Source organism: Pelodiscus sinensis, chromosome 4, assembly GCF_049634645.1.
Source record: "Pelodiscus sinensis isolate JC-2024 chromosome 4, ASM4963464v1, whole genome shotgun sequence".
NCBI lineage: Eukaryota > Metazoa > Chordata > Testudines > Trionychidae > Pelodiscus > Pelodiscus sinensis.
In genome coordinates this window covers 89,690,107-89,704,811 of record NC_134714.1, presented here as the reverse complement: position 1 = coordinate 89,704,811, position 14,705 = coordinate 89,690,107, and the positions used below count along the sequence as shown (strand labels likewise).

At 43.6% G+C, this 14,705-nt stretch overlaps 1 protein-coding gene across 1 annotated transcript in view; it reads right to left on the bottom strand.

Moving 5' to 3' along the window:
* NAV2 (neuron navigator 2) overlaps positions 1-14,705 on the bottom strand; it is a 696,386-nt gene that overhangs the window by 644,346 nt on the left and 37,335 nt on the right. The window lies entirely within an intron of this gene.

Genomic DNA, 14,705 nt, shown 5'->3' with positions numbered 1-14,705 from the left:
CTTCAGAAAGATGAAAAATCCTCCTCCAATGTGCATTTTCTTTAACAAGTCTAATAGTGCCATCTCCATAGTACAACTCTCCCCCCACCATGTAGGTCTTGTTTATAATGGATATCCTAGATTTAATACCTCTCTAAGACAGGCATTTACAGGAATGGGAGCAAAGAGTCTGTATCATGAACTTGTCTGTCTTCTTATTCTGTTTTTACTTGAAAATGTACATGTGGCAAAAGATTTAAGATACACAGTCCTATGTATCTAATAAAAACTAATGCCTATGCTTCTTTAGACAAAAGCAGATCAAATTAAACTCAGGCTCAGAGCATAGGACTCCTCCACACAGATTTAGAAAAAACACAAATATATAACACAATATGCTGAAACAGCAAATTCAGCAGAAGATGGGAAATTATGTGAAAAACTCTGCAACAGCAGAACACCAGGGCCTTGATTCTTATCTTTCAATTTATGTTTAAATTTGAAAGTGAACGCTTAACTAATGAACAATGGGCAATAATTGAACACAGCTAACCGATTTAAAAGTACGGCTGTCAAACAATTAAAACATTAATCATGATTAATCATATGATTAATCATGGTGCTAATAGAATATAATTTATTTAATACAGGCAGTCCCCGGGTTACGTACAAGATAGGGACTGTAGGTTTGTTCTTAAGTTGAATCTGTATGTAAGTCGGAACTGGCGTCCAGATTCAGCCGCTGCTGAAACTGATCAGCGGCTGATTCCAGGAAGCCCGGGGCAGGGGCTTCCTGTAGTCAGCCACTGGTCAGTTTCAGCAGCGGCTGATTTGGGGACGCCTGGGGCAGAGCAGCTGGGGTGCTGCCGGGTTGGTCCAGTAGCGCCCAGCGCGGCGCTACGGGACCAACCGGCAGCGCCCCAACTGCTGTACCGCAGGCGTCCGGAGCAAAGCCGCGGAGCACGGGGGCAGCGAGACAGCCCAGACGCGTCTGGGCTGCCCGCGTGCTCCGCGGCTTTGCTCTGCTTTGCTCCCCGTCTCCCTGGTCTGCAGGCCAAAGCAGAGCAAAGCCGCGGAGCACGCGGGCAGCGGACAGCCCAGACGCGTCTGGGCTGTCCGCTGCCCGCGTGCTCCGCCGCTTTGCTTCCTCTCCCTGGTCTGCTGGAGATCAGGGAGACGGCCGCGTTCGTAACTGCGGATCCAACATAAGTCGGATCCGCGTAACTTAGGGATTGCCTGTATTTTGATGTTTTCTACATTTTCCCATATATTGACTTTGATTACAATACAGAATAAAAAATTTACAATCCTCACCATTGCAAATATTTTTAATAAAAAAATAAATGTGCTGTAAATGTTTAGGTAGTATTTTCAATTCACCTCATACAAGGACTGTATTGCAATCTAATGCAGAGTGCTCATCTGTTCATCAAGGTTTTGCCCACAAAAGCTCATAACTTTTTTTTTTGTTAGTCTCTAAGGTGCTTGTTGTTTCTTTAAAGTTACAGACTAACAGCCCCGTTTTGCACAAAAAATATGCAAATGAGGCAAAGTAATGAGGCATAAGTAAGAAGGCTACATTTTTCCATAAGAGGCTTTTGCGCAAGAAGGAGCCATCTACGCAGTTCCTTTTTGTGCAAAATCCCCCTCTTGCGTAAGAGCTGTTCCTCCACATTTTTTTCAGGAAGAACGGCTCTTACACAAGAGGGTTTTGTTTTTTTCCACAAAAAGATGGCCTTGTAGGCGGCTCCTTTTTGTGCAAAAGCCTCTTGCATATAGATTGAGCTATAAAGTCAGCTGGCTCTCAACTCAGGTTGTAGCACTCACTTGTTCTTATCTTTTACTTTAAGTGCTCAAAGTGCCACTACATGGGACAGTAAACTATACTCACTAGATGTATGGGTTACACAGAGTCTGAGAAAAAAATCTGGCCCAAAACAGACAGCCCTGAACACTCTTCAAACAGAAAAAAAATAAAATAAAAATCAATATATTTTAACTGAAGTGATAAAAAAATAAAATAATCTGATTACAATTAAGAAATCTCAAGTCAGTAATTAAAAGAAAATCTGCCATCAGACACACAAAAGCAGTAATTTTAGATTGCCTCTGCTTGGTCACAACCAAGCGTTGTTGAATACACATCAGGACTGCTACTGTAATTAAATGTCATATCCTCTAACCCAAACCACAATGGAAGCACTGATATACACACTATCCCAGCCTTCTTCCACATTCTCATCCTTCGCCCCATAAACCCTTGCACATTTTAAAACTTCCTTTCAGTGGTGCAACAAGGTATGAAATCTAACCTGCTCCATGATTTCGGAAGTGCATCCAATTCTTCAGACCCTACTACAGTTCACAGTCTTCCTTCTACCCAGTTTCTAATGCCTCGAACTGCCCAGCTACCATGCCAACAAAACCCTGTGCCTTATTGGTGCCTTTTAACTAAAAATTAAACCTAGCTTTACAAAGATTATTCCATAAACATGTCCAGTAAATGGAGCATTGAAACATTTTTGGAGGGAATGGGGGGGGAAGAAGGAGAATGTTATATAATATTATTAAGTATATAACTACAAGAAAAAATGGTTTTTGTTCTTTACACATACATTCCAGTCTTGCAGAAAAATATCAGCATGTCAGTAGCATAAAGATTAATCGATAAAATTGTCTCAGGAAACTTCAGTCACTTGCACAGAATATAGGAGACTTTGTACCAATGAATTCACAGTCTATATAAAAAATAATGTGTGTTGCAATTATCTAAATCATTTAATATATGAACATTTCAATAATGCACTAACAATATGAAACATTCTTAAAAGACAGAGAGTATTAATATTTTATGTGTTATGATCTACAACAGTATTTAGAATTATTGATTACTTCCTAAAACCATTAGGTACTATTTTGAGCTAAAACATCTGGAGACAGTCTGCAAAGAAACCCAGGCAAAACTGTATTAGTTATTTTGGTAGCAGAATTTTTGTTCAGAACATTTCTGTAATGGAAAATAACACAGTGACTATCCTGAACTTACCCAACTGAGCATTAAAATAATCTACACCAAACTGGGTGCCTGTTCTGATTTAACGTAACTGTATTAATTCTCGATTCAATTCCTGTCAGGAAAATGGGTTAACTGAAGATTTAAAAATTTCCAAAGGTTCTTGCATTGCAGACTGGCAACTAGTTGATAGCAACTATGAAAAAGTGACATGCAAACACTGAAAATAAGCTAGTTACCAGCAGCAGATACACATTTACTGTAATTGACTCACATGAGTGGGGGGATGCTGTACCTGCTTATTCCAATTTTCTCTTCCATGTAACCATTCATAGAATCATATATATAGCAGCCCAATGTCTATGACTAATGCTGAAATACTGGCTGTTCCCTCTGGGAGGCGCTGTTGCCTGAGTCACGTCCTTCGCCTCATGCCGTGGCTCTCTGCTGACTTCTGCACCAGTCAGCCAGGCTGCCATGGGGGAGAAAGCGACGCAAGCGGCTGTTTGGGCGCTGCGGTCCCCATGCAGCACCCCCATGCTTGCTTCCCCGCGGCAGCCCGGCTGAGCAGCGCAGAAGTCAGGGAAGCGCCACGGCAGGAGGCAAAGGGGGTGGGGCAGTGACGTACATGGCCAGGGGGCACCTCCCTTTCGCGTCCCCCTTCATCTCCCACCGTGGCGCTCGGCTGACTTCTGCGCCACTCAGCCAGGCCGCCACGGAGGAGCCCAAAGGGCCGCTTGCTTTGCTTGCTCCCACACAGCAGCCCAGCTGAGCGGTGCAGAAGTCAGCCGAGCGCCATGGTGGGAAGCAAAGGGGGGGGCGGGGCGGTGACGTACATGGCCAGGGCCTGGACGAGCATGCATCCCCGACTGAGACAGAGGAGAGTGGAGAAAGAGAGAGACGGAGAGAGAGGCATAAGGCAGAGGAGAGCTGAGAGAGGGAGGGGAAGGCAGTAGGAGGAGGAGGGGAGAGACAGAGACATGGAGTAAGAGACAGGAGGCTCAGGAGAGAAGACTGTCGTGGAGGAGAGACCTGAAAATCCTGTCTTATGACGGGCTAATTGGCTCGTTTCATTATATTTTACAAAAACTTGTAGCCCCCTGGTGAATGAAGAACTATTAACAGGTTCTCATTTAAGTAGGAATGAGTACTGAGCTCTGTTACTTAAATGAAGGTACATCTGTGATACTCCATTCTGGCTCCATTGCATGATCAGCCAGAAATACCAGTGAGTGCTGTCAACATTCTAGAAACTCAGCTTACAGTTCTTAAAACTATTCATCTACACTGAGCTCTTCTGCCTTGCGAGTTTCACTTAAAAATCCTCTTTATTTCTGCCCTGACAGAAGCCCTGGTTTAAATGGAGGCAACGTTGTACAACAGAATTATACATACTTTTTCTAGGAAACATTTTAGTTCAATGGGGTCACTGCCTTAAATAATTATTTTTGTGTTCCCATTCTTAACTGCATAAAAAAATACCGGCTTTTAAAGGGAGATTTTCATAGGTGCACCCACACAGTACACATTAAGCTCCCACTGAAGACAGCAGAAAGGTTCTCACTAACTGGGTCAAGCTTCAGATGTGTAATTCCTATTGACTTTCAACAAGAATTGGGAATATCACTGTCATTTGTGCTATGAAAAAAAAAGCATCCTTAAGCCCTGTCTCAGCACATCAAAATCAATCAACTTCTCTGAGATGCTAGAGCATATCTAGATAGTACTCAGAAAAGGACTTAAAGTACCAGTAAGGCAGCCCTGTGGGTCAGTGTTGCAAGGAAAGAACAAGGAATTAAGAGAACTAGGGAGAAGCATGAGCCCTGACGGACCCAGGCAACGCAGGTAAGTCCATAGCGATTACCTAAAAGCAACTCAGGACATCACATTACAGTGGAAGCAGAGGTTTACATATCTATTACAGGATGCCTCATCTGGTCAATGTTCATCAACAAAGAACATCAGCCTCATGGAATCTTTTGGCAAGGAGATAAAAAGGAATTAGCAAACATGTACAAAGAGGAAAGTAGTGTTTTAAGCAAGATTCAATGAACTGTGCTCTGAAAAGTTCTCATATGGTTATGTAAGGGGACTGTTAGCCCCTTACTAAAACTCTGTGGGTGTTTTTGGTTCGCCAGCTCCCAGTATCAAAAGGGGAAGGGTCCATGAGAAATCACGGCCATGAGACTGACAGACCCCAGAGACAATGGAAAGCAGCCAACACTCCACCTCAGCCTGATTGACAGGTTGGACAGGCCAGTGAGGAAAGTAAGAGGCCAGGCCCCGTCCTCCCTGTGAGCTGGGATTGTTCTGGGTGTCTCTGAGCAAGGAGAGAGCTGAGACAGACAGCTAAGAGCAGTGCAAGCTGTGTGGAGAAGTCGTCCTGCAGCAACAGAGCCAGGCACACACAGCCCAAGGAGCGCAGACCCGGTGTTGAGCAGCAGACTGGTAGTGCTCAGAGAAGCCACGCAAGGAGCTGGAGACTGGCAAAGCAGCACAGCCTGCAGCTGGGTGTGGTGAGCAGCTGGGACCAGCAAAGTGTGGGGAGAGGCTCTGGGCAGGGAGATATCACCAGCCGAGAGGCCCAGCAGGCCAGACTGGGAGAGGGGTTTGGCCACTTAGAATTTGAGTCTGTGTGGCCGCTGCCAGAGCAAGCGTGTCCAGCCTGCAGCACATTCAGGGCCTCTAAGGGGCCTATAAGGAAGAGACTATGGACTGTCCTTACACTCTGCAGACTGCTGTTTTGATGTCCCTGTGCTACAGAGCAGGGCTGTGTGTTCTCATTTAACCATTCTCATTTTTTTCTTCTTTTCTCTTTAATCAGTTGATGTTTAATAAATTGTATTTGGTTAGAACCTTATGAAATGATCACTGGGCCTAGAAAGCATGCAGTGTGAAGAGAGCACCTCGGAGAGGGGACACCCTAACTCCTGCCCCTAGTGACTACAAGGTCGGGGATTAAGTCCCAGGAAACCTGGGCCCAGCCTTGTTGGGGTTTCGAGGACCCTGCTACTCAGGTGAGTGGAGGGGGAGCTCTCAGGATCACGGAAGCCGTGGTGTAAAGGAAGTGGGAGCGGGGACTCAGATCCTTTCACTGGTCTATAAGTGGTATAGAAGCCAGGAAAGTTCCCCACAATAGCGGGACCATTCCCCTGCTTACACAGTTAGGCTGGGGAGGAGTAAAACATTTGTCTAAAATCACAGAACACTGCCTCAGAAAGGAACGTTGCTCCAAATCACATTTATAGGTATGAAGAGAATTTAATGACAAGTAAAAAAATAAAGTGAAATGAAGACAGATGCATTCCCTCACTCAAAACTATGGACAAAACCACTTATTTTATGTAACATGGTGAATTAGGATAATAAACACAAAGTGTATCCTGATGAAACCAGGATGCTCTATAGCAAAAGATCAGTAACATGCTTTTGAGCTCATAGTCCTTGCATAGAAGATGGAGACATGTCAGATGCTGCAAATTCTTGCAGCCATATAAACACATGGAATGTAATTAATGTAAATATTTGCACTTCTACCAACTGAATGGTCTATTCTATCCAAGACAGAAACAGAACAGGATCATTCAGCACAGCACAATACATGTTTCAAACATATGTAGAGAGTGATTAATGATGAACTTCAAACCCTTGTGTCCAGAAAGAAGATGGAATATTTACTGTCCAACAAGTCTACAGGATTAACAATGGCCTTTAAGTCACCACAGAGCTATTCCCAGAACAAACCGAGCTCCATTTTTTAAAATGGATCTATCCAGCTGTTTGTCTTGTGGTCAGATCATATCTGGGATCCTCCTCGACCCAAATTAATCCCTCACACACACGGGAAAACATCCCATTTTTGTTCCTAATTTACCTCCTAAAACAGCCAGTTGAACATACAGCCTATGATAGCATCCAAGATTGTGTGTCAGTGGTAACCTTTCAATATGTGATTCAAGGCCTCTTTTTACATTAATATTACATTTTAACTGAGTGGAGGGTCTTCCTTTGGTGCTGATCCATTACAAACTGCAACTATCAAAATGTAAGCCAAAAAATACTGAACTCCTAGGGAAAGAATCAATTTGCAGGATAAAATTCAAATGAGAACAAAAATAAAACTTTACTTCTCAACCAAATCTAACGATTTTAGGATGACAGGACATTTCTTACAATCTAGCACCTTCCTTTTGAAAATATTGATGGTCACGTCTTGACTGAAGCTATTTAATGAACAATATTTTGTATAATACTATTCAGATATATTGCTGTCATGCTAAGTAATGGCACAGCATATAATTTATATAATAATTTTAATGATTGGCAAAATACAGGAATTTCTAACAAACTAAGATTAAATTTAAATGTTTTTTATAAAGCACAGGACTCTTAGTATTACTGTAGTTCTTCAGACGAATGTCTAGAACTTGTGCTTGTAATCAGAAGGTCTCAAATTCCAAGCCTTGGCTTCTGCAACTCCTGCCTAATGATAAAAACCAAGGGAAAATGCTTTCTTTCACCAGTATAGGGCAACTCTAGCTTCCCATAAACTCCTGACACAGCCTCTCCAGTCCCTAGAAGTATCTATAGGAGAACTAGTCAGGTCAGTGAACATAGACATATGAAGTCCTTTACCTACTATGTACCAGCTTGCATACAGCCCAGGTCTGCAATCACTCAAAAATGTTCGTATCTCATACCATAGGTGCTGGAACTAAGGTTACTGGGGGTGCAATAGCACCCCCTAATTTGAAGCAGTTTCCACCACATACAGGGTTTTATAGTTTGGTGGATTGGCTCTCAGCCCCTCTGCTACATAAACTATTCCAGTACCTATTTCATATCTGTCTGGTGGCCTATGAGAAAGGAATTTGGCATTCGTAGTTCACTTCATAATGACCAAATGCCACCATTATACTGCAAATGGCTGGAATCCTTGTTGAATTTTTTCAGCACAGACCAAGGAGTGAAGAATGAATTAGCTGTTTACCTCTAAAGGAGACTCTTAAAATGGCAAAGACGACGAGCCTCTGCTGTCATTGGCTGTGCTTAAAGAAAAAAGATTGTACTGTGTCAAACGACTTCAGTCTCAGGGCTGGCCATCGATCTTTAATGCACATTACACTAAATTTCTTAGTTTATTTTTTTAAATCTATGTATAAATGCACTAAAGTTGACAATCTTGAGAAATGACACAGAAACCGTCACATAGCAGTAATATTGCTTTCTTTCACTTCCATTGACTGTATTCATTTAACACTGCTGAGATGCAGAATACAGGAGAGCCAGAATCGTGCACGACACAGAAAAAAGAAAAAGCCGCCTTAACTGCTGATGGAATGCTATTCTACAGTTTCCCATTCCCTGCTCTATAAAGCTTCACATTGTTTCCAGGTGGCAACCTTATGGTTGAATTTTCTTGGGAAAAAAGGAAGAGAAATACCCATAATGGAAGATACTACACCTTATTTACAAAAGCACAGAAATGAGGGCTCAATGTGTAACCCAACCGCATCCTCTATGAAAATGAACCTTTTGACCCTTTCTGTTAACAGATCTTGATTCAGGAAAGCACTCCTATTTTGGAATGGCACTTAAGCATCTGCTTGAAGTTCAGCATGGGCGGAAGTCCCACTGAAGTCAAGTCAAGCGAAGCAAATAATTAAGTGCCCTTCCTGAATTGGCACAATAAATTGCTCCTAAATGAGCTGCAGGGGCCACTAGAACAGACTTGCCTAAACTGTCAGTCAGTCTCACAGTAGCTGTTTGTTAGCTAGGAAGGCTAGATACATTTCATTTGATCATGATCCCAAGAAACACCATTTGCCCAGACATTAGTTTGTCATCATTTGAAATCCTCTTGTACTTCAAGTCTCTTTGTTTTTCAAGAGAGCACACTGGCTGCATGTTAGGTAGGGCCGGACCATTATTCCGATTTTACAGATGGGAGAACTAAGGTACAGACAACGTAACTTACTCAACTTTCCACAAAACAACTAAAAATTAAGCCCAATTCCCCTGCTTCACCATTCTGTGCCTTGACTGCAAAACCAGCTGCCCTCTGCCATCTCTCTCAAGCAGTTTTCTCTAAATTAACTGTGGTGTCACAGAATTTGCCAATCCAGTCCCAAAAGTGCCAGATCAGGGAGGTCCAACCTAGATGATATTTTTTGTGGTGCTTTAGAAGAAACAAGGTATCCACAGTTCCAAGATGGTGTCGTTCCTATACAGCCTGACATGGCATACAGGTTGAACCTCTGAAATCTAGCTCTCCCTGGTCTGGCAACATTGATGGTCCTGCCAAACCACGGATATTATTAGACTAAAGACACTGGCTGGAAGTGGAGGCAGCCAGAGTCAGGAGTGAAAGCCTGGCAGCAACAGGATTGGTTCTGCTGGGAGCCCTGTCCAGACCAGTGGCTGGGTACACAGCCCCAGCTGGAGCTAGTGGTAGCAGGGCCAGTGTGGCAGGGAATGCATCCTCAGCCAGGGCTTGCAGCAGCAGGGAGCACAGCCCTGGCTGGTGCTGGCAGCAGAGCGGCTAGCACAGCTGAGCGTGCAGCCCTGGCCAGGGCCGGGAGTGGATCCCAGTGGCTGACAGCTGGGAGGGGAGCCTTGACATCCTCTGGTCTGGCAAACTCCCTGGTTTGGGGATCAATCAGGTTCCAAGGGTGCCAGACCAGGGAGGTCAAACCTGTATGATATTTTTCCTTTACAGATACGGATTATTTCACATGAATAAGGCAGAAACCCAGCCATAAAATCCAGACTAAAACTGGCCTGAGACTTGAACAGTGCAAGAGGTTGCCATCTCTGGAAACCTATGATTTTCAAAACAAAAGGTTTATATTCAGCCTCCTGAGCAGCATACTGAGTTATTCCATCAGGCAGTATAATGCAGGAGAAAAGAGTCAGCAACTCCAAAACCACTGCGGGGCTCTCTAATGGGACTTATTCCCTGGGAGAGGAAGAATATTTTGACAGAGTAGCGATTGCATGCGATATAGGAAAAGGTCAGGTATGGAATGTTCTACATCTGCTAGATGGCTACACAGGCTGCAGGCGACTGCTCTTTTGAGCATAAGAAAAATCCTCAAAAAAAAGTAGCACCTGAGAAAGGAACAACATTCAAAACTCTTATTGTTTAAGAAAAAAAAAAAGGCGTCAAACTTTCAGACTTAACAGAGGATTAGCAAAACAAAACAAAACAAAACAAAGCCACACAACTGGAACAATTTCAGCCCCAGGATGGATTAGATCGGTTCTCCAAGTTTATCTTCATTTAAGGGGAGAGAGCTTTGTTTTGATTTTGCTGTACATACAGCTAGGGGATATTCAGACACGCTGAGCATCCAAAATACTTAGCATTCCCAGCAGCTGTGGGTATAACTGAATATTGCAGTTTTGTAAGACCTGCTAATTCAGAGAGCTTCTTACTCTGAAAACCAATGGCTCAACCACTGTGGAAAGATGTGTTCTCAAGAATAGGACAGAAAGTATGCGGGCCTCCCAAATAGCAAGGGCTGTCAGATGGTTTAACCAAAAATACCAAACACCCTGTCCCCTCCGCTCCTTCCCCTCCCCCCCCCAAAACACACACACACACACACACACACACACACACACACACACACACACACACAAAAATTCTGTTGAGGAAAGGAAAAAAAAAAAAAAGAGACAAAAGCAGTTGAGCAAAAAAAAAAAAAAAAAAAAAAAAAAGGACCCCAAGAGTTAGACAAGAAACAAAAACAAAACACACCCAGCATGGCCCCTTTAGGAAATCCTTTTGAGGGTTTTTGGCCCTAACAGGCTGCCGGTGGCCATCCGCCATCTTGTCTTCTTGCTCCAGGCCCGACACCTCCCCAGGTAAGCACTCGGTATTTTCACCTCCTGGCCAGAGGCGGGCAGGGGGCGGGGGGGGGAGGGAAAATCAGAAAATACCGGACATTTTAGGTGTCTGGTATTTTTTGGATTTTTTTTTTTTAAATGGACAGGAAGTGAAAATACCAGACTGTCCGGGTCAATACCGGACACCTGGCAACCCTACAAATAGCTGGCATCGGAAGAGAAAAAGAATGAATCTGAGAAGCCCATTTATTATATAAAATTAGGGATGTGAATGAGTAGTCGAGTAGATGATTAACCAATAAGCCTAGGCTTATTGGTTAATTTTCTTCACTACTCATGCCCGCCCCCTTGCTGCCTCTGTATCAGAGGCAGCAAAGGGAGGGGAGAAGAGGAAGCCGTCTTAAAGCCAGCTCCCCCCAGCACCAGCTCTGCAGTGCCACCTGCCCTGCTGCACCCCCAATATTGCTGCCTCTATTAATAAAAAGTCTTGAAAAAACAATTATATTACTTTTCTTCACAGTTTTTCACCTGCAGAAGCCATTTTAACTTAAAAGTTTGCAATTGCAGTCACTTGGAATGGGAAATAATTTAATATCTAAGAGTTTGTTTCGTTCTAAATTTGATGTACATAGCTATGCCAATGAGAAACACAATTTACTTTAAAGGAGTACGTAGAGATAAAAAGGTACAGCTCGTTTAAGAAGCGGAAGTGAGGACTAAATGTGTTTTACATTAATAATTCAGCCCATTTCAGTGAAGAATGAAACAAGCAAGAAAAAGAGAGTCACACCAGCTTTTGATATAAGATTCATTCTTGGGGAGAGAAGGCTGATTCAGAGGATAAAACACATAGGTCCTTCACGTTTGCTCAAGGCCACCCCAGTGTCCTGGGTAAATTTTAGATTGTTGACATTTATCATTATAATGGCAGAATCAGCTAAGGAGAGCTCCAGGAAGCAATGTGCAGGCAAAGAATATTTTCCCTGGGAGCAGCAAAAGCTTTATCAAAGGGATCAGAGAGGGGAGTGTTTATATTACAGTCCAGATATCTAATCACTTGACAAGAGAGGAGATAAACAAGAATAAGTTTTTGGTTTGGGGTTTGTTTTCTGAAACAAAACATCCAGGCATGGAAGCAGAACCATGGGGGAGGGCAGGGGAAAAAAAAATCACAAACTGAAAGAAAAATGTTTTTTCTTTCTTTACCACATCATAATTTTGTATTGCTAAAACAGCCTAGCTAATAACATTGTTTTTATATAGGCCCATATCATGCAACATACAGACCCTTAAATCAGGGAAAATATTGGCAATATAGAATAATTTTGTACAAGAAGGGAATAATGTATTATAATTAGTGATACATATCCATTGTTTTCATGACTGCAAATCTCTTTACCATGAAAAAAGAAATATAGCTTTGTTATTACGTCTCTGCTCTGGTACTCAAAGCCTGGATTAAATTCCTGGCTTGCTGTGTCTTGGTTACACATCTACAAAATGAGGTGTAATGAACTTCTTCTCTTCTTACCCTTTACTTGTCTTGTCCATTCAACAGTGACCTCCTACAGGTATGCGTTGCCTTTTACTATATACACAGTGGAACCTCAGTCTCCACTGGGTCCTCTAAATACCACCAAAATAAACAAATAGTAGTAAAATAAAATCCACCCATTATCTGTGTTCCTTAGTTATTAAATATTCCAAGTTACATGATGTAATATTTCAGCATTATAGCACAAGGCAAACACATGCAAGGTTTCCTTTATACAATGACTTTGCTGTTCAAGTTGCCCATTGAATTTCCGAACGTATCATTCACATGCACGACCACACCTTTTTCTAACCGTGGAAAGAGCATTTACTACACATCAATGAAATTTTGTCAAACTATAAAAAGAATTACACAGGCACGACACTCGTACATGTATATTATGCAGCTTATTCCTGCTCTCTGATGCTGTGTGCAAATGTGACATTGAAGGAGCATCCAGGAGGAACTTTTAATACAATTAGGTCGCTATTGTTCTCAATTGCAACACCCCACAGCATAATAGGAAAACACTGGATGCACTTAACATTTACTAATATTTTGATTTTTTCCTTTAGATATTGGATGATGAGCTCTTGAAATTTAAATAAAAAAACTGAACCTACATCACAAAACCCATCATTATAATTAGCACCTGAGTTAGAGTGGGTAAAGACTGAATGAATATGCATGAACAATGCTCTCTGATCCAGACATGGTGCCACTGAAAGATTCAAGAGTAGCATGGAGAAGTTCGCACTGTATTGTTCAGTACAATTCAGTGTGTATTTTTCCAATACCACAAATATTTATGAATATGCTCAACTTACACCTGTGTTTATAGTTAACTGCATGTTTATGTGTTTGCAAAATGAGGGCCCTGAAAAGCAGTGAGTCTGTCCTAAATTGAAAGTAATATCAAGGCCAGGAGAATCTATCCTTCTAGACAACTGACAGAGCAAGCGTTTCAGAACACAGAATAGTCCTGTGTTATACTTCGTTAGTGTCCTAGGTAGGAGTTCCAAAACTTCTAAGAAAATATTGATAAAGAGCACTCCTGAAAAACACCAGAATACCTCATAATCTTCAAACTACTTAGAGACAGAGCAGGATCAGCAGGCACAGCAGAGAACTTAGCCCTGACCACTTGAAAAAGATAAAACGTTCTGTCTTTGAACTGTGTATATCGAGAATTTCCAATTCCACACAATTCCCCAAGTGAGAGCATTAACTTACACTTTTAAAAGCATAGTTGATTTAATGTAATTCTTTTGACAAGCCCACAGGATCCAGCATGCAAACCTTCATATAAAAAGTAGGAAGCATTCACATGAGGAAGGAGTGTTCATATAAAGCAGTGGTCCCCAACCCGGTGCCCACGGGCACCATGGCGCCCGCTGGGGCATTTGTGTGCGCCCACCGACAACCTGGGCTGACCCCGGCGTGCGGCCTCGGGCGGCCCCAGCCCCGGGGCACATGCGGTTATGCGGCGCTCGAGCAGCGCCGGTGCCGGCCCCAGGCACACGGCGGCGCTGGCCCCAGGCCCACGGCCCCAGGCGCTTAGGCGGCCTCGGCCCCGGGCCCACGGCCCCAGGCGCTTAGGCGGCCTCGGCCCCGGGCCCACAGCCCCAGGCGCTTAGGCGGCCTCGGCCCCGGGCCCACAGCCCCAGGCGCTTAGGCGGCCTCGGCCCCGGGCCCACAGCCCCAGGCGCTTAGGCGGCCTCGGCCCCGGGCGCAAGGCGCTCGGGTGGCCCCAGCCCTGGGGCATATGCTGGCGCCGGGTGCAAGGGCATCCCCGTCCCCTGGCGTGCCCCCGGATGCGCGGCCCCACCTCCAGGCGCCCGGCGCATGAGTGGCCCCACCCCGGGCGCCTCTAAAGGTTGGACCACTGATATAAGGCATTGCAGGATTAGGCACTTAACCCCTTAACTTCTCAACCACTGTAAACAAGCTTAGTATCACCTTTGTTACCATGTGTAAATTCATGAGCAGTTATATATGTTATAGGGCTGATCCTCCTCAGTTTCAAGTCAATGGCAGACCTCTAGTCAATTATCCTATAAAGTGTTTAGAAAAATCCTGTTAAAGTCAGGTGACACTGAGGATATATCTATGCTGCAGTGTTAATTTGGGGTTGGCAGAACTCAAGTTGCAGAACTTGAATTTGTTAATCTAGGATTTGAGCATTTATATTCATTAATCATTATCAACTGTTGAACTTTGGTCCCACTAGAACTTCAGTGTCTCCACTGCATTATGTGGACCTGAGCCCAGCCACCCATACCCCAGACTCCCTAGCATTGTTTCAAAACATAGCTGTTCTAGCTCTTT